The 26860-nt window shown below is 35.7% G+C and overlaps 1 long non-coding RNA gene across 6 annotated transcripts; it reads left to right on the forward strand.

Annotated features, from left to right (window-relative positions):
• The first annotated feature begins 20134 nt into the window (after positions 1-20134).
• Positions 20135-22040, forward strand: LOC123515654. Of its 6 annotated transcripts, none has more exons than XR_006677923.1 (4): positions 20135-20281; positions 20478-20593; positions 21097-21296; positions 21537-22040. It is a non-coding gene; the product is annotated as an uncharacterized LOC123515654 (long non-coding RNA). The 6 variants fall into 6 exon arrangements; XR_006677925.1 differs by having other exon boundaries at positions 20184-20276; XR_006677924.1 differs by having other exon boundaries at positions 20212-20281; positions 20524-20593.
• Positions 22041-26860: the final 4820 nt, after the last annotated feature.

Consider the following 26860-nt stretch of genomic DNA (forward strand, 5'->3'; position numbering starts at 1 on the left):
CCTTAAAACACATGAATAAGACGTTTTAACAAATATAGTGTTTTGCCTGCATTTATGAGTTTGGTGCATAAAACGCTAGAATACACTAAAATAACCCACTTTTGACATATTTCACTTCCTTAGACATATATTGTGTTTTGCCTGCATTTCTGAGTTTTGGTTCATAAAACGCTAGAATACATCAAAATAACCCCTTTTTGACAGATTTCACTTCCTTAAACAAATAGTGTGTTTTCCCTGCAATTCTGAGTTTTGTTACATAAAACGCTGGAATACACCAAAATAACCCCTTTTGACATATTTCACTACCTTAGACAAATAGTGTGTTTTGCCTGCAATTCTGAGTTTTGTTACATAAAACGCTGGAATACACCAAAATAACCCTTTTTCACATATTTCACTTCCTTAGACAAATAGTGTGTTTTGCCTGCAATTCTGAGTTTTGTTGCATAAAACGCTGAAATACACCAAAATAACCCATTTTTGACATATTTCACTATCTTTGACAAATCATGTGTTTTGCCTGCATTTCTGAGTTTTGTTACATAAAACGTTGTATTACACCAAATTAACACCTTTTTGACATATTTCACTTCCTTAGACAAATAGTGTGTTTTGCCTGCAATTCTTAGTTTTGTTTTCCTGCAATACACCAAAATGAGTTTTGTTTCAGTTCCTTAGACAAATAGTGTGTTTCCATAGCATTTCTGTGTTTTGGTGGAAAACAGCTAAAAACTGATAAAATTACACGTTTTTCTTAATTTTACTTTGGATTCTCTATACTAGCTTGTTTTCATCAATTTTATCGTTTTGAAGCAAAATAATGTAAAATGACGAATAAGCACAATTTTCAATCGAGATAGTTTTTTTCATAAAACACCTTAAAAACACATGAATAAGACGTTTTAACAAATATAGTGGTTTGCCTGCATTTATGAGTTTGGTGCATAAAACGCTAGAATACACTAAAATAACCCACTTTTGACATATTTCACTTCCTTAGACATATATTGTGTTTTGCCTGCATTTCTGAGTTTTGGTTCATAAAACGCTTGAATACATCAAAATAACCCCTTTTTGACATATTTCACTTCCTTAAACAAAGTGTGTTTTCTCTGCAATTCTGAGTTTTGTTACATAAAACGCTGGAATACACCAAAATAACCCTTTTGACATATTTCACTAACTTAGACAAATAGTGTGTTTTGCCTGCAATTCTGAGTTTTGTTGCATAAAACGCTGGAATACACCAAAATAACCCATTTTTGACATATTTCACTATCTTTGACAAATCATGTGTTTTGCCTGCATTTCTGAGTTTTGTTACATAAAACGTTTTATTACACCAAATTAACACCTTTTTGACATATTTCACTTCCTTAGACAAATAGTGTGTTTTCCCTGCAATTCTGAGTTTTGTTGTATAAAACGCTGGAATACACCAAAATAACCCATTTTTACATATTTCAGTTCCTTAGACAAATAGTGTGTTTTCATAGCATTTCTGTGTTTTGGTGGAAAACAGCTAAAAACTGATTAAATTACACGTTTTTCTTAATTTTACTTTGGATTCTCTATACTAGCTTGTTTTCATCAATTTTATCGTTTTGAAGCAAAATAATGTAAAATGACGAATAAGCACAATTTTCAATCGAGATAGTTTTTTTTTCATAAAACACCTTAAAACACATGAATAAGACGTTTTAACAAATATAGTGTTTTGCCTGCATTTATGAGTTTTGTGCATAAAACGCTAGAATACACTAAAATAACCCACTTTTGACATATTTCACTTCCTTAGACATATATTGTGTTTTGCCTGCATTTCTGAGTTTTGGTTCATAAAACGCTGGAATACATCAAAATAACCCCTTTTTGACATATTTCACTTCCTTAAACAAATAGTGTGTTTTCCTGCAATTCTGAGTTTTGTTACATAAAACGCTGGAATACACCAAAATAACCTCTTTTTCACATATTTCACTTCCTTAGACAAATAGTGTGTTTGCCTGCAATTCTGCAATTCTGAGTTTTGTTGAATAAAACGCTGGAAAACAACAAAATAACCCATTTTTACATATTTCAGTTCCTTAGACAAATAGTGTGTTTTGTAGCATTTCTGTGTTTTGGTGGAAAACAGCTAAAACTGATAAAATTACACGTTTTTCTTAATTTTACTTTGGATTCTCTATACTAGCTTGTTTTCATCAATTTTATCGTTTTGAAGCAAAATAATGTAAAATGACGAATAAGAACAATTTTCAATCGAGATAGTTTTTTTCATAAAACACCTTAAAAACACATGAATAAGACGTTTTAACAAATATAGTGTTTTGCCTGCATTCATGAGTTTGGTGCATAAAACGCTAAAATACACTAAAATAACCCACTTTTGACATATTTCACTTCCTTAGACATATATTGTGTTTTGCCTGCATTTCTGAGTTTTGGTTCATAAAACGCTGGAATACATCAAAATAACCCTTTTTTGACATATTTCACTTCCTTAAACAAATAGTGTGTTTTCCTGCAATTCTGAGTTTTGTTACATAAAACGCTGGAATACACCAAAATAACCCCTTTTGACATATTTCACTACCTTAGACAAATAGTGTGTTTTGCCTGCAATTCTGAGTTTTGTTACATAAAACGCTGGAATACACCAAAATAACCCCTTTTTGACATATTTCACTTCCTTAGACAAATAGTGTGTTTTGCCTGCAATTCTGAGTTTTGTTGCATAAAACGCTGGAATACACCAAAATAAACCATTTTTACATATTTCAGTTCCTTAGACAAATAGTGTGTTTTCGTAGCATTTCTGTGTTTTGGTGGAAAACAGCTAAAACTGATTAAATTACACGTTTTTCTTAATTTTACTTTGGATTCTCTATACTAGCTTGTTTTCATCAATTTTATCGTTTTGAAGCAAAATAATGTAAAATGACGAATAAGCACAATTTTCAATCGAGATAGTTTTTTTTCATAAAACACCTTAAAACACATGAATAAGACGTTTTAACAAATATAGTGTTTTGCCTGCATTTATGAGTTTGGTGCATAAAACGCTAGAATACACTAAAATAACCCACTTTTGACATATTTCACTTCCTTAGACATATATTGTGTTTTGCCTGCATTTCTGAGTTTTGGTTCATAAAACGCTGGAATACATCAAAATAACCCCTTTTTGACATATTTCACTTCCTTAAACAAACAGTGTTTTCTTGTTACATAAAACGCTGGAATACACCAAAATAACCCATTTTTGACATATTTCACTAACTTACACAAATAGTGTGTTTTGCCTGCAATTCTGAGTTTTGTTAAATAAAACGCTGGAATACATCAAAATAACCCCTTTTTGACATATTTCACTTCCTTAGACAAATAGTGTGTTTTCCCTGCAATTCTGAGTTTTGTTAAATAAAACGCTGGAATACACCAAAATAACCCCTTTTGACATATTTCACTATCTTTGACAAATCATGTGTTTTGCCTGCATTTCTGAGTTTTGTTACATAAAACGTTGAAATACACCAAATTAACACCTTTTTGACATATTTCACTTCCTTAGACAAATAGTGTGTTTTGCCTGCAATTCTGAGTTTTGTTGCATAAAACGCTGGAATACACCAAAATAACCCATTTTTTACATATTTCAGTTCCTTAGACAAATAGTGTGTTTCCATAGCATTTCTGTGTTTTGGTGGAAAACAGCTAAAACTGATAAAATTACACGTTTTTCTTAATTTTACTTTGGATTCTCTATACTAGCTTGTTTTCATCAATTTTATCGTTTTGAAGCAAAATAATGTAAAATGACGAATAAGCACAATTTTCAATCGAGATAGTTTTTTTTCATAAAACACCTTAAAACAACATGAATAAGACGTTTTAACAAATATAGTGTTTTGCCTGCATTTATGAGTTTGGTGCATAAAACGCTAGAATACACTAAAATAACCCACTTTTGACATATTTCACTTCCTTAGACATATATTGTGTTTTGCCTGCATTTCTGAGTTTTGGTTCATAAAACGCTTGAATACATCAAAATAACCCCTTTTTGACATATTTCACTTCCTTAGACAAATAGTGTGTTTTGCCTGCAATTCTGAGTTTTGTTACATAAAACGCTGGAATACACAAAAATAACCCCTTTTTCACATATTTCACTTCCTTAGACAAATAGTGTGTTTTGCCTGCAATTCTGAGTTTTGTTGCATAAAACGCTGGAATACACCAAAATAACCCATTTTTGACATATTTCACTATCTTTGACAAATCATGTGTTTTGCCTGCATTTCTGAGTTTTGTTACATAAAACGTTGGAATACACCAAATTAACACCTTTTTGACATATTTCACTTCCTTAGACAAATAGTGTGTTTTGCCTGCAATTCTGAGTTTTGTTGCATAAAACGCTGGAATACACCAAAATAACCCATTTTTTACATATTTCAGTTCCTTAGACAAATAGTGTGTTTCCGTAGCATTTCTGTGTTTTGGTGGAAAACAGCTAAAACTGATAAAATTACACGTTTTTCTTAATTTTACTTTGGATTCTCTATACTAGCTTGTTTTCATCAATTTTATCGTTTTGAAGCAAAATAATGTAAAATGACGAATAAGCACAATTTTCAATCGAGATAGTTTTTTTTCATAAAACACCTTAAAAACACATGAATAAGACGTTTTAACAAATATAGTGTTTTGCCTGCATTTATGAGTTTGGTGCATAAAACGCTAGAATACACTAAAATAACCCACTTTTGACATATTTCACTTCCTTAGACATATATTGTGTTTTGCCTGCATTTCTGAGTTTTGGTTCATAAAAACGAATACTGGAACCCTTTTGACATATTTCACTTCCTTAGACAAATAGTGTGTTTTCCTGCAATTCTGAGTTTTGTTAAATAAAACGCTGGAATACACCAAAATAACCACTTTTTGACATATTTCACTATCTTTGACAAATTATGTGTTTTGCCTGTATTTCTGAGTTTTGTTACATAAAACGTTGGATTACACCAAATTAACACCTTTTTGACATATTTCACTTCCTTAGACAAATAGTGTGTTTTGCCTGCAATTCTGAGTTTTGTTGCATAAAACGCTGGAATACACCAAAATAACCCATTTTTTACATATTTCAGTTCCTTAGACAAATAGTGTGTTTCCATAGCATTTCTGTGTTTTGGTGGAAAACAGCTAAAACTGATAAAATTACACGTTTTTCTTAATTTTACTTTGGATTCTCTATACTAGCTTGTTTTCTTCAATTTTATCGATTTGAAGCAATATAATGTAAAATGACGAATAAGCACAATTTTCAATCGAGATAGTTTTTTTCATAAAACACCTTATAAACACATGAATAAGACGTTTTAACAAATATAGTGTTTTGCCTACATTTATGAGTTTGGTGCTTAAAACGCTAGAAAACACTAAAATAAACCCCTTTTGACATATTTCACTTCCTTATTTTGCCTTCAAAACACAATATATGTCTAAGGAAGTGAAATATGTCAAAAGTGGGTTATTTTAGTGTATTCTAGCGTTTTATGCACCAAACTCATAAATGCAGGCAAAACACTATATTTGTTAAAACGTCTTATTCATGTGTTTTAAGGTGTTTTATGAAAAAAAACTATCTCGATTGAAAATTGTGCTTATTCGTCATTTTACATTATTTTGCTTCAAAACGATAAAATTGATGAAAACAAGCTAGTATAGAGAATCCAAAGTAAAATTAAGAAAAACGTGTAATTTTATCAGTTTTTAGCTGTTTTCCACCAAAACACAGAAATGCTATGGAAACACACTATTTGTCTAAGGAACTGAAATATGTAAAAAATGGATTATTTTGGTGTATTCCAGCGTTTTATGCAACAAAACTCAGAATTGCAGGCAAAACACACTATTTGTCTAAGGAAGTGAAATATGTCAAAAAGGTGTTAATTTGGTGTAATCCAACGTTTTATGTAACAAAACTCAGAAATACAGGCAAAACACATGATTTGTCAAAGATAGTGAAATATGTCAAAAATGGGTTATTTTGGTGTATTCCAGCGTTTTATGTAACAAAACTCAGAATTGCAGAGAAAACACACTATTTGTTTAAGGAAGTGAAATATGTCAAAAAGGGGTTATTTTGATGTATTCCAGCGTTTTATGAACCAAAACTCAGAAATGCAGGCAAAACACAATATATGTCTAAGGAAGTGAAATATGTCAAAAGTGGGTTATTTTAGTGTATTCTAGCGTTTTATGCACCAAACTCATAAATGCAGGCAAAACACTATATTTGTTAAAACGTCTTATTCATGTGTTTTTAAGGTGTTTTATGAAAAAAAACTATCTCGATTGAAAATTGTGCTTATTCGTCATTTTACATTATTTTGCTTCAAAACGATAAAATTGATGAAAACAAGCTAGTATAGAGAATCCAAAGTAAAATTAAGAAAACGTGTAATTTAATCAGTTTTTAGCTGTTTTCCACCAAAACACAGAAATGCTATGGAAACACACTATTTGTCTAAGGAACTGAAATATGTAAAAAATGGGTTATTTTGGTGTATTCCAGCGTTTTATGCAACAAAACTCAGAATTGCAGGCAAAACACACTATTTGTCTAAGGAAATGAAATATGTCAAAAAGGTGTTAATTTGGTGTAATCCAACGTTTTATGTAACAAAACTCAGAAATACAGGCAAAACACATGATTTGTCAAAGATAGTGAAATATGTCAAAAATGGGTTATTTTGGTGTATTCCAGCGTTTTATGTAACAAAACTCAGAATTGCAGGCAAAACACAGCTGCTCCGCTAGTTCCCCCTATTGATGAATCTGATGTTGACGGGTCATTTCGCTCTTTCGAGAGCATTGCTAATAGGAATAAATGGCCCAAGGATCAGTGGGTGTCTCTCCTTGTCCCCAATCTTGTAGGAAAAGTTTACAGGGTATACAACGGCCTTAGTGATGAGGTAGAGTATGAAGAGATCAAAGATAACATTCTAGACGCTTACTCTATCACTTCTGACGGATACAGACAACAGTTCCGAAAGTATGTGAAACCAGAGTCTCACACTTATGTTGAATTTGCTAGTGAGAAACTAAGACAATTTAAGAAATGGTTAGCCGCCCTTAACATTACCACCTTTTTGGAGTTGCTCAATCTAATGGTCTTGGAAGAATGGAAGAACAAATTACCCTTTAATATTCTGAGGCATGTGGAAGAACGGGGAGAGAGTGATCTTATGTCTGCCGCTAAAGTGGCTGATGCGTTTGCTTTGTTGATGGGATCCCTGGGTAGTAGAGGTCGTGGTTCACTATTTTATGTTAGGTCCTCATTTGGGGAAGGTTTTGGGGGCGCGGGTGGTAAGCCGACCGGATTCTCGCCAAATGCATATAATTTCCCCTGGTGTACATACTGTAAGAAGCTAGGTCACACGATCCAAAAATGTAGACACCCAAATTGCAAGGGTTCTCAACGTCAACTTTCTTTTGTGGCCCCTGAACCAAACACATTTGACAACAAGAAACCAGTGGCCCTAGCTAACCCTGTTAACTCTCCTCTAGAACTTTATGACTCGTACATGTATCAAGGTAAAGTGTCCCTGACTGATGGTAAAGACAAGGCAATAAATGTCAAGGTTCTGCGTGATACAAGTGTTGCCCAATCCATCTTAAGGGAAGATGTCATCCCTAACAACAAGCAGGCTTTCACTGGGGAGAAGGTGATCCTTACAGGTCTCGAATCACAGCTCTCCTATCCCTTGGCTAATATTAGCTTACAGTGCCCGTTCATTTCAGGAGAGGTTGTGGTAGCCATTAAACCTGGTGAACTGCCAGTACCAGAGGTACATCTTGTACTGGGTAACGATCTTGCGGGTAACTTGGCTGTTCCTAACTTAATTGTTCTTGATTCTCCCTTAACATAAAGTCCCACTAAGACCCTGGACGAAACATCCCCTCACTTCTTCCCATTGTGTGCAGTCACCAGGTCTCAGTCCAAGTCCCCTGCCCTTTCACCACCTCCTCCACCAATGATTGCCTCTACTGACAACTTGTACAATAACATCATTTCAAAGGAGAATTTGATTAATGCTCAGGAATAGGATCTCACTTTGGCTAAGATCAGACATGTTGCCAGTGAGACAAAGGATATGTCTAAATTGCCTTGTTTTTATTATCAGGAAGGAGTCCTGATGCGTGCCTACAGACCTTCTGAACTGAAACAACTAGACACCTGGTCAGATACACATCAAGTTGTCATCCCCTTGTCTGTAAGACCAGCCATTATAGAACTAGCTCATGATGGATTGTCAGGTCATCTAGGCATCCAAAAAACCTACAAGAAGGCTCTTCAACATTTTTTTTTTCCAGGAATGAAAAAGGATGTGTCACATATGTCAAATTGTGGGTAAGCCTAACGAACGCCTTGTGCCAGCTCCTCTGACGCCTATTCCAGTTCAGACGGAGCCTTTCGAAAAGATCGTCCTAGACTGCGTAGGGCCCTTACCCAAAACCAAACGAGGGAATCAGTATTTGTTAACCCTCATGGATCCCACTACCAGGTACCCTAAAGCATTCACTCTTAAGAACATCACATCAAAGACCATTGTAAAACATCTAGTACATTTTTTCACCTCGGTAGGAATTCCAAATCAAATTCAGTCTGACAAGGGTAGCAATTTCACTAGCAATTCTTTCCAACAGATAGTGAATGAGCTAAACATCGACCATGTTATCTCCTCGGCTTACCACCCCCAATCCCAAGGCTGTCTGGAGCGGTTTCACCAAACATTAAAATCCATGATGAAGAAGTATTTCTTGGAGCATCAAGGAGACTGGGATGAAAGTATCTCTTTTCTTCTCATCGCTTTAAGAGAATCTCCTCAAGATTCTTTAGGTTACTCCCCTTTTGAATTACTCTATGGTAGACAGATCAGGAGGCCTCTCAAAATATTAAAGGATCAATGGTTTACTCAAAATACTCCTTCAAGCCCCAGTGTGTCTGACTACATCAGTAACCTTAAGAATAAAATAAGTAAAGTTAGATCTTTTGCTAAATCAAACTTCCTCAAATCTCAAACTAAAATGTAACAGAATTCTCTTCCCAAATCTGTCATGAGAAGTTTCAAGCCAGGAGACAAGGTTTTACTTTTCTCCCCACTCCAGGCAATGCTCCTCACAGTAAGTTCATAGGACCTTATGTTGTGGCTCAATAACTAAGTCCATTAAACTATGTGGTTCACACTCCTGACCGTCGTAAGGATTCCCAACTAGTTCATATTAATCTATTGACGTTGAGAACCCTTGCAATTTGGGTGTCTACATTTTTGGATCGTGTGACCTGGCTTCTTACAGTATGTACACCAAGGAGAATTATATGCATTTGGCGAGAATCCGGTCGGCTTACCACCCGCGCCCCCAAAACCTTCCCCAAAGGAGGACCTAACATTAGATAGTGAACCACGACCTCTACTACCCAGGGATCCCATCAACAAAACAAACGCATCAGCCACTTTAGCGGCAGACATAAAATCACTCTCTCCCCGTTCTTCCACATGCCTCAGAATATTAAAAGGTAACTTGTTCTTCCATTCTTCCAGGACCATTAGATTGAGCAACTCCAAAAAGGTGGTAATGTTAAGGGCGGCTAACCATTTCTTAAATTGTCTTAGTTTCTCACTAGCAAATTCAACATAAGTGTGAGACTCTGGTTTCACATACTTTCGGAACTGTTGTCTGTATCCGTCAGAAGTGATAGAGTATTTTATGCACTAAATCTCAAAAAATGCAGGCAAAACACACTATTTGTCTAATGAACTAAAATATGTCAAAAATAGGTTATTTTGGTGTATTCCAGCGTTTTATGCAACAAAAATCAGAATTGCAGGCAAAACACACTATATGTATAAAGAAGAGAAATATGTCAAAAAGTGGTTATTGTGGTGTATTCCAGCGTTTTATGCACCAAAACTAAAAAATGCAGGCAAAACACATTCATTGTCTAATGAACTGAAATATGTTAAAAAGGGTTATTTTGGTGTATTCCAGCTTTTATGCAACAAAACTCAGAATTCCAGGCAAACCACACTGTTTGTCTAAGGAAGTCAAAAACTGGTTATTTTAGTGTATTCTTAAGTTTTATGGACCAGACTCAGAAATGCAGGCAAAACACTATATTTGTTAAAACGTCTTATATATGTTTTTTTAAGGTGTTTTATGAAAAAAGAAAAATTAAGAAAAACGTGAAATTTTAGCAGTTTTTAGCTTTTTTCCACCAAAACGCAGAAATGCTACGGAAACACACTATTTGTCTAAGGAACTGAAATATGTCAAAAATGGGTTATTTTGGTGTATTCTAGCGTTTTATGCAACAAAACTCAGAATTGCAGGCAAAACACACTATTTGTCTAAGGAAGTGAAATATGTCAAAAAGGGGTTATTTTGGTGTATTCCAGCGTTTTATGAACCAAAACTCAGAAATGCAGGCAAAAGACACTATTTGTCTAATGAACTGAAATATATCAAAAATGGATTATTTTAGTGTATTCCAGCGTTTTATGCACCAAACACAGAAATGAAAGCAAAACACTATATTTCTTGAAACGTTTTATATATGTGTTTTTAAGAAATATAGTGTTTTTTCTCTATATTGGCATGTTTTCATGAATTTTATCGTTTTGAAGAATAATAATGTTAAATAACTTGAATATACAAATATTTCAATCGAGATAGTTTTTTTCACAAAACACATTAAAAACACATAAATAAGACGTTTTGACAAATATAGTGTCTTATCTGCTTTCCTATGTTTTGGTGCATAATATGCTGAAATATCCTAAAACAACCCGTTTTTTACATATGTCAGTTAATTCAACAAATATTGTGTTTTGCCTACATTTCTGTGTTTTGGTGGAAAAAAAGCTGAAACCTACTAAAATAACACATTTTCTTAAATTCTACTTTTTTTTCTTTTTATATATGCTTGTTTTCATTAATTTTATCGTTTTGAAGCATAATAACATTAAACACCTTGAATATACACATATTTTAATAGAGATAGTTTTTTTCACAAAACACCTTAAAAACACATAAATAAGAAGTTTTGACAAATATAGTGTTTTATCTGCTTTACTGAGTTTTGGTGCATAATATGCTGAAATACCCCAAAACAACCCGTTTTTGACATATATCAGTTAATTCAACAAATAGTGTGTTTTGCCTGCATTTTTGTGTTTTGGTGCAAAAAAAGCTAAAAGCTACAAAAATTAACGTTTTCCTTACTTCTACTTTATTTTCTCTATATTAGCTTGTTTTCATCATTTTTTATCGTTTTTAGGCTTAACAATGTAAAATGACTTACATACACAAAAATTTAAATCGAGATAGTTTTTTTTTTTACAAAACACCTTAAAAACACATAAATAAGACGTTTTAACGTATACAGTATTTTATCTGCATTTCTGAGTTTTGGTGTATAAAATGCTGAAATACACTAAAATAATGCATTTTTGACATATTTCAGTTAATTCAACAAATTGTTTGTATAAAATGCATTTCTGTGTTTTAGTCCAAAAATTGCTGAAAACTACTAAAATAACACGTTTTCCTTAATTCTACTTTGTTTTCCCTATATTGGTTTCTTTTCATCAATTTTATCGTTTTGAGGCATAATAATGTAAAATAACTTGAATATACAAAATTTTCAATCGAGTTTTTTTTTCATAAAAAAAACTTAAAAACACACAAATAAGACATTTTAACAAATAAAGTGTTTTATCTGTATTTCTGAGTTTTGGTGCATAATATGCTGAAATACACCAAAACAACCCGTTTTTTACATATGTCAAGTTAATTCAACAAATAGTGTGTTTTGCCTGCATTTCTGTATTTTGGTGGAAAACAAGCTGAAACCTACTAAAATAACACGTTTTCCTTACTTCTACTTTTTTTTTTCTCTATATTGGCTTATTTTCATCAATTTTATCGTTTTGAGGCATAACAATGTAAAATTACTTGAATACACAAAAATTTCAATCGAGATATTTTTTTTCCATAAAACACCTTAAAAGATAAAAAAAAAAAAACAAGACGTTTTAACAATTGTTGTGTTTTCTCTGTATCTTTTAGTTTTGGTGCATAATATGCTACAATACACCAAAACTACCCGTTTTTGACATATGTCAGTTTATTCAACAAATAGTGTGTTTTGCCTGCATTTTTGTGTTTTCGTTCAAAAAAAGCTGAAACCTACTAAAATAACACGTTTTCCATAATTCTATATCGTTATCTCTATACTGGCTTGTTTTCATCAATTTTATCGTTTTGAAGCATAATAATGTTAAATAACTTAAATATACAAATATTTCAATCGAGATAGTTTTTTTTTCACAAAACACCTTAAAAACACATAAATAAGACGTTTTTACAAATATAGTGTTTTATATACTTTACTGAGTTTTGGAGCATAATATGCTGAAATACCCTAAAACAACCCGTTTTTGACGTATATCAGTTAATTCAACAAATTGTGTGTTTAAACTGCATTTCTGTGTTTTGGTGCAAAAATAGCTGAAAACTGCTAAGATAAAATGTTTTCGTTATTTTCACTTTACTTTCTCTGTATTGGCTTGTTTTCATCAATTTTATCGTTTTGAATCATAATAATGTAAAATGACTTGAATATACAAAATTTTCAATAGAGATAGTTTTTTTCATAAAACACCTTAAAAACACACAAATAAGACGTTTTAACAAATGTAGTGTTTTATATGGATTTCTGAGTTTTGGTGCATGATATGCTGAAATACACCAAAACAACCCGTTTTTGACATATGTCAGTTAACTTAACAAAGAGTGTGTTTGGATGCATTTTTGTGTTTTAGTGCAAAAAAAAGAAGAACCCTAATAGAATAACACGTTTTCCTTACTTCTACTTTCTTATCTCTATATTGACTTGTTTTCATGTAAAATGACTCTAATATACAAAATTTTCAATCGAGATAGTTTTTTTTCGTAAAATATCTTAAAAACACACAAATAAGACATTTTAACAAATGTAGTGTTTTATATGGATTTCTGAGTTTTTGTGCATAATATGCTGAAATTCATCAAAAGAACCCGCTTTTGACATATGTCAGTTAATTCAACAAATAGTGTGTTTTGCCTGCATTTCTGTGTATTGGTGGAAAACAAGCTGAAACCTATTAAAATAACACGTTTTCCTTACTTTTACTTTGTTTTCTCTATATTGGCTTATTTTCATCAATTTTATCGTTTTAAGGCATAACAATATAAAATGACTTGAATACACAAAAATTTCAATCGAGATAGTTTTTTTTTTTTTCAATAAAACATTTTAAAAACACAAAAACAAGACGTTTTAACAAATTTTGTGTTTTCTCTGTATCTTTTAGTTTTAGTGCATGATATGCTGAAATATACCAAAACAACCCGTTTTTGACATATGTCAGTTAATTCAACAAATAGTGTGTTTTGCCTGCATTTCTGTGTTTTCGTGCAAAAAAAGCTGAAACCTACTAAAATAACACGTCTTCCTTAATTCTACTTTGTTTTCTCTATATTTGCTTGTTTTCATCAATTTTATCGTTTTGAAGCATAATAATGTTAAATAACTTGAATATACAAATATTTCAATCGAGATAGTATTCTTTTTAACAAAACACCTTAATAACTCATAATTAAGAAGTTTTGACAATAATAGTGTTTTATCTGCTTTACTGAGTCTTGGTGTATGCTGAAATACCCTAAAATAACCCGTTTTTGACATAAGTCAGTTAATTCAACAAATAGAGTGTTTTGCCTGCATTTCTGTGTTTGTGTGCAAAAAAAGCTGAAACCTACAAAAATAACACGTTTTCTTTACTTCTACGTTGTTTTCTCTATATTGGCTTGATTTCAACAATTTTTATCGTTTATGACATATTTCAGTTAATTCAACAAATTGTGTGTTTAAACTGCATTTCTGTGTTTTATTGCAAAAATAGCTGATGTTACGTTCACCGGTTAAACTGGTAAGATTGGCATTGGGGAGCCGGTGAATAATAACAATTAAAAAAAACACTGCAGATTCAACTGGTGAGGAAATGCAAAGGGGGCACTTCAAAAAGCTATATTAATAACCCATAATGATATTGACACACATAGATATAAATTGAAACATGAAACACAGATATATAACATGAAACACAGGAAAATGACATACACATATACATATAACACAGTAATAAATACAACAATTAAGAACCCAACTTAATACCTAACAATAATCCTAATCCTATATGGAGGCAATGTGGAAAACACGGGACGAGGGAAGTGATACTTATGACGTGTCGCAGTGGTGAAGTGCTGGGTGATGGTTGATCCCACGGTAGACCCAAGAGGCGTTGTGTTCACTGGTTGAGGCCTGGACCTCAACTTGTGAACACAACGCCACTTTAGCGGCAGACATAAGATCACTCTCTCCCCGTTCTTCCACATGCCTCAGAATATTAAAGGGTAATTTGTTCTTCCATTCTTCCAAGACCATTAGATTGAGCAACTCCAAAAAGGTGGTAATGTTAAGGGCGGCTAACCATTTCTTAAATTGTCTTAGTTTCTCACTAGCAAATTCAACATAAGTGTGAGACTCTGGTTTCACATACTTTCGGAACTGTTGTCTGTATCCGTCAGAAGTGATAGAGTAAGCGTCTAGAATGTTATCTTTGATCTCTTCATACTCTACCTCATCACTAAGGCCGTTGTATACCCTGTAAACTTTTCCTACAAGTTTGGGGACAAGGAGAGACACCCACTGATCCTTGGGCCATTTATTCCTATTAGCAATGCTCTCGAAAGAGCGAAATGACCCGTCAACATCAGATTCATCAATAGGGGGAACTAGCGGAGCAGCTATAGCAGGATTAAAGCTTGCTAACTTTTTCTTTATATCTATTTCTTCCCCTCTAAACTTAGGGTAATTTCGTAGGGCTAACTCCTGAATTTCTAACTCTTTCTCCTGCCTTTTAAGTTGTAACTGAAATTCTCTCTCTTTGTCTTTATCTTCTTTTTCTGCCTGTAGTTGCATTTGTTTTTCCTGTAGTTGCATTTCTTTTGCTTCTTTTTCAGCCTGTAGTTGCATTTTTTTTTTCATGCATTCGGTATTCTAGTTTAAGCTTCTTAATTTCCCACTGACTTATCCTACTCTTATCCTGTTCTTCCTGGGGACTGTGTATTATAGTCCTCGTAGAGGCTGGCATTTCCTAGCAACTGACCTTCTTGCACTAGATGTTCAACAACTACATTCTTAATGACCTCTTTATTCATCTGAGACGTGATGGGAACGTCAAAATGTTTAGCGATGGTCTTCCATTGGTCCTTTTTGATATTAGCACCTTTAAGTTGTTCCAGAGAAGGGTCGGCACAAAAATCTTCAACGTTAAACTGAGCGGAAGCCATATTAAATAGATGTTAAACCACAAAAAAAAAAAAAAAAATGATAAGCGAATTACTTAAGTGAGGAACTTGGCAGAGTGATAATAAAGGCAACCTTGGAAATTACCTAGATTATACTTAAGTAAACACTTATGAGTACCATCACTAATGAGGGGGTAAACTAGAGAATTACGGCATTAAGAGGGATCCGGATTACTCTAGTTACGAGACTTGAGAGTGAGGAGCGAACTGTACTGAGACTTGTTATTGATAAGGAGGCGGATTAGTCTGAGAGTTAACTGCGTTAAAATTGCCAATTCTAACTAGTGAGAAAAATGATCCGCGAAGTGAGGGGATTGAGGGTTCGCATGAACATATGATGATCCCAGCACTTGGATAACACTTATTACACACCTGCCTATGTGCAAAAAATAGAGGTAAGTGCTATCTGTGAACACGCCTTTCTACCTGGTTTCCTGCTCTACCACTGCTATGCAATACCAATGAAAGTCACGAAGCACTTTTAACCCAAAAGGAGCCACTTGATCGCAGAAAGGTAAATTTAAACCACACGCAGAGTAAGTCACAGAAGAAAAACACATCAAAGTCACAACACCACAGAAACACATAAAAAAATAATGTGATCACAGAAAAAAAGTCACTGGAAAAATGGAACACTGAACAAGTGTTATAATAGTCCTGTCACGCTCGCCAATTCTTACGTTCACCGGTTAAACGGGTAAGATTGGCATCGGGGAGCCGGTGAACAATAATAATAAAAAAAAACACTGCAGGTTCAACTAGTGAGGAAATGCAAAGGGGGTACTTTAAAAAGCTATTTTAATAACCCAATAATGAAACTGACATACACATAGATATAACATGAAACATATGAAAATGACATACACATATACATACAACACAAAAATAAATACAACAATAAAGAACCCAACTAAATACCTAACAATAATACTAATCCTATATGGAGGCAATGTGGAAAAAACGGACGAGGGGAAGTGATACTTATGCGGTGTCGCAGTGGTGAAGTGCTGGGTGATGGTTGATCCCCACGGTAGTCCAAGAGGCGTTGTGTTCACTGGTTGAGGCCTGGACCTCGACTGACTTCTAGAAAGCCAAGAGCTGGCTTAACACTTCCGGTTGAGTCAAATGGGACTGCGTGAATCCAACTTCGGGACAGTAGCAGGCTTCATGAGACGGTGACGTGGAGGGTTCATGAGACTTTGCCGTAGAAGGTTCATGAGACGGTGACGTGGAGGGGGAGGTGGAGAGGTGGCGAACGAGGTAGCAAGCGGAGGAGGTGATGGTAGTGGAGTATGTTACGGGCAGGACGTAACATTGTTACTTTTACTTTGCTTTCTCTATATTTGCTTGTTTTCATTAATTTTATCGTTTTGATGCATAACAATGTAAAATGACTTGAATAAATAAAATTTCCAATCGAGATAGTTTTTTTTTCATAAAACACCTAAAAACACATAAATAAGACGTTTTAGCAAATATAGTGTTTTGCCTGCATTTCTGAGTTTTGGTGCATACAATTCTGGAATACACCAAAATAACCCGCTTTTGACATATTTCAGTTAATTCAACAAATAGTGTGTTTTGCCTGCATTTCTTTGTTTTTCTGGAAAAAAGCTGAAAACTACTAAAATAATACGTTTTTGTTACTTTTACTTTGGTTTCTCTTGTCTTGTTTTCATAATTTTTATCGTTTTGAAGAATAACAATGTTAAATGACTTGAATATACAAAAGTTTTAATTAAGATAGTTTTTTTATTTTCTTAAAGCACCTAAAAACACATAAAAAAGACGTTTTAAGAAATATAGTGTTTTGCCTGCATTTCTTTGTTTTGGTGCAAAAAAAAAAAGCTGAAAACTTTTAAAATAACACGTTTTTGTTACTTTTACTTTGGTTTCTCAATATCGGCTTGTTTTCATCAATTTTATTGTTTTGAAGCATAATAATGTAAAATGACTTGGATATACAAACTTTTCAATCGAGACTTTTTTTTTCATAAAACACCTTAAAAACACATAAATAAGACGTTTTAGCAAACATAGTGCTTTGCCTGCTTTTCTGAGTTTTGGTGCATAAAATGCATTCTTAGAATACACCAAAATAAATCATTTTTTATATATTTCAGTTAATTCAACAAATAGTGTGTTTTGCCTGCCATTTTTTGTTTTGGTGCAAAAAAAAGCTGAAAACTACTTAAAAAAACACGTATTTGCTACTTTTACTTTGTTTTTTCTACATATGGTTGTTTTCATCAATTTTATCGTTTTGAAGCATGACAATGTAAAATGACTTGAATATACAAAATTTTCAATCCAGATAGTATTATTTCATAAAACACCTTAAAAACACATAAGTAAGACCTTTTAATAAATATAGTGTTTTGCCTGCCATTCTGACTTTTGGTGCATAAAATGCTGGAATATACCAAAATAACCCATTTTTTACATATTTCTCTTCCGTCAATAAATAGTGTGTTTTGTGTGCTTTTTTTTGTGTTTTGGTGCAAAAAAGCTGAAAACTAATAAAATAAAACGTTTTTGTTAGTTTTACTTTGGTTTCTCTATATTGGCATTTTTTCATCATTTTTTGTCGTTTTGAAGCATAACAATGTAAAACGAATGGAATACACAAAAGTTTCATTCAAGATACTTTTTTTTCATAAAACACCTTAAAAAGACATAAATAAGACGTTTTAACATATATAATGTTTGGCTCCATTTCTGAGTTTTGGTACATAAAATGTTTGAAAACACCAAAATAACCCATTTTTGACATATTTCCTTTTTTTTTTTTTTTAACAAATAGTGTGTTTTCCCTGCATTTCTGTGTTTTTGATTTGTTTCCATCAACTGTATAATTTTGAAGCATAACAATCTAAAATGACTTGAATATGCAAAATTTTAAATCGAGATTTTCTTTTCCATAAAACATTTTAATAACACATAAATAAAACGTTTTAACAAATAGTGTTGTGATTGCATTTCTGAGTTTTGGTGCATAAAATGCTGGAAAACTCCAAAATAACCCATTTTTTACATTTTCACTTCCTTAAACAAATAGTGTGTTTTGTCTGCCATTCTTTCTTTTGGTGCAAATAAAGCTGAAAACTACTAAATTAACACGTTTTTTATTTTTTATTAGATTTGATAAGTTTATTGTTGAAAAAAAAGTACAACAAAGGAGATGGGAGGAGCCTGCTACCCATCCCCCAAACAAATGTTCATAGAAAACTAATGTATTGCAGTACAAAAATAAATAACCTTAAGTATATTTACATTATTTACAAAGGTGGAGCAAAAAGTGGGAAATCCTTGAGGATGGCAGGGATGGTGTCATTGTTGAAGAACCAGCTTATCATTGGTGGCAGGTCCCAGTTCCCCTGTGGGCGGAAATGCACCAGCAAGGGACACTCCATGACATAGTGGGCAAGTGTGTGCCCTGCAGGACTGTGACACAGCTTACAGGGCACAGCAGCAGCCCCACTGACCTCCCATTAGTACCTGTAACCCAGCCTGAGACGCATAGCAACAAGGTCATGGCATTGACGTTTAAGCTGACCCTTGATGTTATCATAAGTGTGTTCAACAGGACAGTCAGCAATGTCCTCAGTAAGGGAGTGACGGGCAAGAACATCAGCTTTTTCATTATGGGAAATGCCAACATGAGAAGGCACCCAGGTGAAACATACTCTGAGATTATCTCTCCAAGAGATCAATGACACCAAGACACTTGTCGATGAGATCACAATCAGCAGGGGAAGGAGACAACAATGAATATAAGGCACCCTGACTATCAACAAAAAAGTAAACATCTTTCCCCAAAGGAAGGACAATTTGTAAACCTTCTAGCATGGCATATAGTTCTGCCCTTGTAGAGGACAGGTTGTCAGGAAGCCTCTTGGACACCTCAGTGTCAGTGTATTCAGAGGGAGAGGTGTAGTTGCGGATGAACAGGCCACATCCAGATTTGCTGCCATCCACTGAACCATCACAGTAAACATGTACAGCCTGCACCCTTGAGTAGTTAGACAATTTATGCATAAAAAGATCTTTTAATTTCATGTGGGAACCAGTTATATTTAGGAACAGCAAGTTTTTCTATATCTACACTGACTTTGTGAGGTCTCCAAGAGGGGGAACCAGAGGTGGTAATAACATTGAGGTAGGAGTCAAGGACATCAAATTTGGTTAGTGATGTTAAAAGCTGTCTCAAGTAAGAGTTTTACTTTGGTTTCTGTATATTGGATTGTTTTCAACAATTTTAACGTTTTGAAGCTATCATGTGCTTCTTCCCCTCATTTACCAATATGTTATCTCTTGTGTATGTAATACTATTTTCTTTTTTTTCATATGATTTTCACTGTTCCTAGTTTTCTTCCCCTTATAGTTATTGATGAGGACACCTAATTCACTGTTGCTGTGATATTCTCTAACTAACAAAGGATTGCCTGAACACGTGTAGTCTATAATGTAGTAACAAAGGTTTTCATGTAGAAGCTTCCTTGAGACAGTGCGGAGGAAGGAAGTGCTCTCTCCCGCCGCCCGCGTTCAAAATAGCCAATGACATTTCGAATTTAACCTCACGTGACCTGGCAAGTGGTGCCGGCCCCAATCAGATCTTGACGTGTTTTCACGTGATCTGTCTCGGGTGAGCGTTCACCAATCCAAGTGTCCGAGAGATTCCCGCCTTGTTTTAACTACCTGTAAGCGTGGGTTTAACCATATAGGGACAGTCGAGTTTCGCCAGCGACTTGGTTGAACGTGAGGTGTTCTCGCTGCTGTCTGTACGGTATTAGACTCCATTCTATCCTATATCCTAACTTTCTCTTTTTTGCCTGAGATTAGGATTTAATATAGTACTTCAGTAAATACTGGTGAGCTAAGTGCGAGTTACAAGCTTCCTATAACTGTTTGGTGAAGTGTTTTATTAATAAAATAAGTATAAGACTGCATACTCAGTCCCTGTTATCAATATCACCTTGTAGTTGTTGGGAGAAATCAATTGGTCACGACGTTGCTCTTATAAGGAAGGCCGTGGAAGCAGGGGCGCCGCGCGTGACAATTGTGAGGGCCTGTCTGGGAGCCATGAAACGGTAATAAGGTAAGCTGTGTTACATTATGTACAGTTGGCGGCCGTAAACTCCTTGCCAATCTTAGCTCATATTTTCCAGTAGCGATACCTGGCAGATTCACATCAGGTGAAGGGTTCAGGTTCCCTAGGATTGATTATATCAATGTTTTATGGATTTCTAACTAACAAGGGGAGGGGGATAGGTTAGGTTAAATAACCAGCTGCTTCTTAAGTTGGTTTTATCACTTTACTAACTGAATGGGGGAATTGCGGGTCGAGTTAGCACAGTTTAATAGGTTAACCTCAAAGTATGTCCTTGGTTAGATTAGGGCTTTAGCCACAATTTAATCGACTTGAATTCCAAAAAGAGAAAAAATTTTTGTGGTTTCCAGAAATATGAACAATCTTGAAATGAAAAAGCACCATATATAGCCCAGAAATAACTATTCAGTGTCTCAAAATTAGATACCTAAGCTTGTTTGATTAACTGATTTCCTTACATCCCCATAACATCAATTGATTCTGTTTTGCAGACCAAGTGCGTATGAAATTCAAGAATCTGCGGACATACTTCCTAAATCAACACCACAAGATTCGTGATGCTCCTAGTGGGTCAGCAGGGTGTCCAGGTGTGAAGTGGCCTCTGTACGATGCTGCCTCTTTTTTGCTGGATGCACAAGTTGACCAAACACCAATCAAATCCACCTTTGTGCTACCATCTACCATGGGAGAGGTAAATATTTAAATATGCCACTTATGAAGAGATATTACGTTCGAGAAAACATTTATCAACTGATGGTTCTCGAGAAACTTTCAATACCGTTAAAATATGCATAGTATTTGTATTGCACCTTATGAACCTAATTCTTGGAAAGGGAGTGGTAGTATCATTCTGATCTAATGATGAAAGGTGCTTGGGGCAAGGAACTGATAATGTTCAGTGATATTAATTACGCATGATCTTATTCTTCAGGATTCGGATGTAGCAAGAGGTCACTCTTGGAGAAGGATGCCTTGAGGATGAGATCATTTTTGAATTAGCAACAGCCCAGTCCTTCATGTGTGCCAAATATTGAAACATCAGCACCCACACTTACTGCATATGAGGACCAGCTTTTGTCATCAAGTCCCCTGCCAACACCACCACATGACACATATGAGAAAACTAGTAATTCTGATTGTAACACTGCTCCATCATCCCTATCACGCAAGAGCAAACGAACTGCTAGCAATCCTGATCATCTTGATACATTAATAGGATTTATAGGCCAGTACTTTAGAAATAGACAAGGTTCTAATATTCTAGCTACCTTCGGTCAACTTGTGCAGGGTGTAGCAGAAAAGTTGTCACTTCATCAACAGGTAACATTCCTCGCAAAAATAACAAAAGCTATTGAAGAAATGAGTGGAAACCTCATGGAATAGTGAAAGCAATATGCCAACACTGTAAAATAAATAAAACTTTCAAGATATGTCAGTTTTTTTTTTTTTTTTTTTTGTATCAGCCTTCTAATGTTGGCATAGTAAGCCCACCAAGAAAAAAAGGTGAAGTGATTGAGACCAGGGAGGCTATGAGTACAGTTTAACATTTTTTAACAGTTTATTTACAGCTGTGAGTTGACATAGATATAATACATTATGTGGCTAACAAATGCCACCTTCCCTCTACCTCTATCTCCATAAAAAGATATATATATACTCGGAAAACCAGTGACTGTCACTGAAATCAAAACTAACCTTAGTTTTTATCTCCATAAAAAATACTCAGTGAAAACCAGTAAGTGTCACTGAAATCAAAACTAACCTTAATTTTTATCTCCATAAAAAATACTCAGTGAAAACCAGTGAGTGTCATTGAAATCAAAACTAACCTTAATTTTTATCTCCACAAAAAAAAAAAGCAACAAATTTTACTCAGGGGAAACCAGTGAGTGTCACTGAAATCAAAGCCAACCTTAATTTTTATCTCCATCAAAACAACAAATTTGACCCAGGGAAAACCTGTCACTAGCCTTAATCTAACCAAGTCAGCAAATTTTAGGTAAATCTGTACAGATACATACACCAGTTTACTGTTGAGGATGCCCATGTTATATAATAACACTTTCCCTCTTGCATGTAGGAGACAATTTATTCCAATGTTTTGGTACTAGTACGGTTCGGCCCAGCGCCGAAATATTGCAGCCAGCCGAAACTATCCTCCATTTCGGTTAGCACCGTGTAGGGGTGGGCAAGAATCGCTGTTTTGAGTATCGCCGATTCCGATTCCAAAGTCTGTTGGAATCGCTGGTATCGATTCCGGAATCGATACCAGGGCCAGGGAGCCAGCCGATTCTGGTATCGCTTCATACCCTTCCCGATTCTGGTATCGCCTCCTTGCACTATCGATTCCGGAATCGATCCCACCGCTCTGTCTCCAGCGCGCGACTGGGGCGCCAACCGATTCTGGTATCGCTTCATGTCCTTCACGTCCACGACACTGGTATCGCCTCCTTGCAATCACGATTTGTCTAGGTATTGTGGCAGTGTGTGAAGCGATTCCGGAATATTATTTTTCTACACACACACAGGGAGTAAACAGTTATATTAATTTGTTTGCGGATGATGTGAAATTGTGTAGGTGTGTGAAGAGTGAAGAAGATTGTGAAATTTTACAGGCAGATCTAGATAGGATTTGGGAGTGGAGCAAGAGGTGGGAGATGGAATTTAATCTGAACAAAAGTCATGTAATGGAGATTGGGAAGAGTGGAAGACGGCCAAGAGGGTTATATAAGATGGGTGAAGGAGTAGTGTTGAGAAAGGTGGAAAAGGAAAAGGATTTGGGAGTGATAATACAAGACCATGGGCAGTTTGAGGCTCATATTGACAAGATGTTTGGAGAAATATATAATTTGATTAGAAATACTGGATTAACCTTTCATTATATGGATAAAGATATGATGAAGAAATTAATTAGTACTGTGATTAGACCAAGATTGGAATATGCTGTGGTCCCTTTATAAAAAGAAGCATATAAGGAAGTTGGAGCGATTGCAGAGAATGGCAACAAAAATGGTTCCGGAATTGGCAGAAGTGACCTATGAGGAGAGATTAAAAGAAATGAATTTGCTTACCTTGGAACAAAGAAGAGAAAGAGGAGATTTAATACAGGTTTATAAACTGTTGAGCGGTTTGGATGAAGTGGATAATGAGCAAATGATGTTGAGAGAGGAAAATTTAAATAGAACTACGAGATCGCATAGTAAAAAGATAGCCAAGGGAATATGCTTGAAAGATGTGAGATGTGTGGAGGTGTGGAATAGTCTGAGTGAGGAGGTGGTGTCAGCGAGGAGTGTGCATAGTTTTAAAGGAAAGTTGGATGTGTGTAGATATGGAGACGGGGCCACACGAGTATAATACCCAGGCCCTGTAAAAATTACAACTAGGTGAATACTGTTACGTTCACCGGTTAAACCGGTAAGATTGGCATTGGGGAGCCGGTGAACAATAACAATAAAAAAAAAACACTGCAGGTTCAACTGGTAAGGAAATGCAAAGGGGGCACTTTAAAAAGCTATTTTGATAACCCCATAATGAAACTGACATACACATAGATATACTTAACTTCTAAAGTGGAGCACATTCTGTCCCTCTACCCTTTCACTGAGATTTCCATTCTTGGCGATTTCAATGTTCACCACCAGCTTTGGCTTTCCTCTCCCTTCACTGACCACCCTGGTGAACTAGCCTTCAACTTTGCTATCCTCCATGACCTAGAGCAACTGGTGCAGCACCCTACTTGTATTCCTGACCGTCTTGGAGACACGCCCAACACTCTTGATCTCTTCCTCACCTCTAACCCTTCTGCTTATGCTGTCACCCTTTCATCTCCGTTGGGCTCCTCCGATCACAATCTCATTTCTGTATCTTGTCCTATTTTTCCAATCCCTCCGCAGGATCCCCCAAAGCGAAGGTGCCTCTGGCGTTTTGCCTCTGCCAGTTGGGAGGACCTGAGGAGGTATTATGCTGATTTTCCCTGGAATGATTATTGCTTCCGTGTCAGAGACCCATCTCTTTGTGCTGAACGCATAACAGAGGTGTTAGTATCTGGCATGGAGGCGTACATTCCTCATTCTTTTCTCAACCTAAACCTTCTAAACCTTGGTTTAACTCAGCCTGTTCTCGTGCTATACATGATAGAGAGGTTGCCCACAAAAGGTACTTGAGCCTTCCATCTCCTGAATCTCATGCACTTTATATCTCTGCCCGGAATCATGCCAAGTCTGTTCTTCAACTTGCCAAACACTCTTTCATAAATAGGAAATGTCAAAATCTTTCAAACTCAAACTCTCCTCGTGACTTCTGGCATATAGCTAAAAACATCTCAAATAACTTCACTTCTTCATCTTTCCCTCCTTTATTTCATCCTGATGGCACCACTGCCATCTCTTCTGTCTCTAAAGCTGAACTCTTTTCTCAAACCTTTGCTCACAACTCCACCTTGGACGATTCTGGGCTTGTCCCTCCCTCTCCTCCTCCCTCTGACTATTTCATGTCTACAATCAAAATTCTTCGTAATGATGTTTTCCATGCCCTTGCTGGCCTAAACCCTCGGAAGGCTTATGGACCTGATGGGGTCCCTCCTATTGTTCTCAAAAACTGTGCTTCTGTGCTTGCCCCTTGCCTGGCCAAACTCTTCCAACTTTGTCTATCGAATTCTACCTTTCCTTCCTGCTGGAAGTTTGCCTACATTCATCCTGTTCCTAAAAAGGGTGACCGTTCTAACCCCTCAAACTACCGTCCTATACCTTTAATCTCTTGCTTGTCTAAAGTTTTTGAATCTATCCTGAATAGGAAGATTCTCAAACATCTGTCACTTCACAATCTTCTGTCTGATCGCCAGTATGGCTTCCGTCAAGGTCGCTCTGTTGGTGATCTTCTGGCTTTCCTTACTGAGTCTTGGTCATCCTCTTTTAAAGATTTCGGTGAAACTTTTGGTGTTGCGTTAGACATATCAAAAGCTTTTGATAGAGTCTGGCATAAAGCTTTGATTTCAAAACTGCCCTCTTACGGCTTCTATCCTTCTCTCTGCAACTTTATCTCATGTTTCCTTTCCGAAAGAAAGGAAACATGAGATAAAGTTGCAGACATGTGGTAGACATGTGGTAGACGGCTACTGTTCTTCTCCTAAACCTATTAATAGTGGTGTTCCTCAGGGTTCTGTCCTGTCACCCACTCTCTTTCTATTATTCATTAATGACCTTCTTAACCAAACTTCTTGCCCTATCCACTCCTACGCTGATGATACCACCCTACATCTTTCCACGTTCTTTCAGAGACGTCCAACCCTTCAGGAAACTAACAGATCACGCGGGGACGCCACGGAACGCCTGACTTCCGATCTTTCTAAAATTTCCGATTGGGGCAGAGAAAATCTAGTAGTTTTCAATGCCTCAAAAACTCAATTCCTCTATCTATCAACTCGACACAACCTTCCAGACAACTATCCCCTCTTCTTCAATGACACTCAACTGTCTTTCTCTTCCACAATGAATATCCTCGGTCTGTCCTTTGCTCATAATCTTAACTGGAAACTTCACATCTCATCTCTTGCTAAAACAGCTTCTATGAAGTTAGGTGTTCTGAGGCGTCTCCGCCAGTTTTTCTCGCCCCTCCAACTGCTTACTCTGTATAAGGGCCTTATGCGTCCCTGTATGGAGTACTCTTCGCATGTTTGGGGGGGTTCCAGTCACACAGCTTTGCTTGATAGGGTGGAATCGAAAGCTCTTCGTCTCATCAACTCCCTTCCTATGACTAACTGTCTTCACTCTCTTTTTCACCGTCGAAATGTTGCATCCCTTTCTATATTTTATCGCTATTTTCATGGTAACTGTTCTACTGATCTTGCTAACTGCATGCCTCCCCTCCTCCTGCGGCCACGCTGCACAAGGCTTTCTTCTTCCTCTCATCCCTATTCTGTCCAACTCTAATGCAAGAGTTAACCAGTACGCTCAATCATTCATCCCTTTCACTGGTAAACTCTGGAACTCCCTCCCTGCATCTGTATTTCCAAATTCCTACAACTTGTCTTCTTTTAAGAGGGAGGTAACGAGGCATTTGCTCCCCTAATTCTGGCTGACGGTTTTGGCACTTTTCTACTCTTTGGAGAGCCAGCGCTCAAGTGGGCTTTTTTCTAACTTTCTTTTTTTTTTTTTTTGCCCTTGGCTGGCTCTCTTCCCTACGTAAAAAAAAAAAAAAAAAAAACATGAAACATGAAACTGACATACACATAGATATAACATGAAACATATGAAACTG

Source organism: Portunus trituberculatus, chromosome 39, assembly GCF_017591435.1.
Source record: "Portunus trituberculatus isolate SZX2019 chromosome 39, ASM1759143v1, whole genome shotgun sequence".
NCBI lineage: Eukaryota > Metazoa > Arthropoda > Malacostraca > Decapoda > Portunidae > Portunus > Portunus trituberculatus.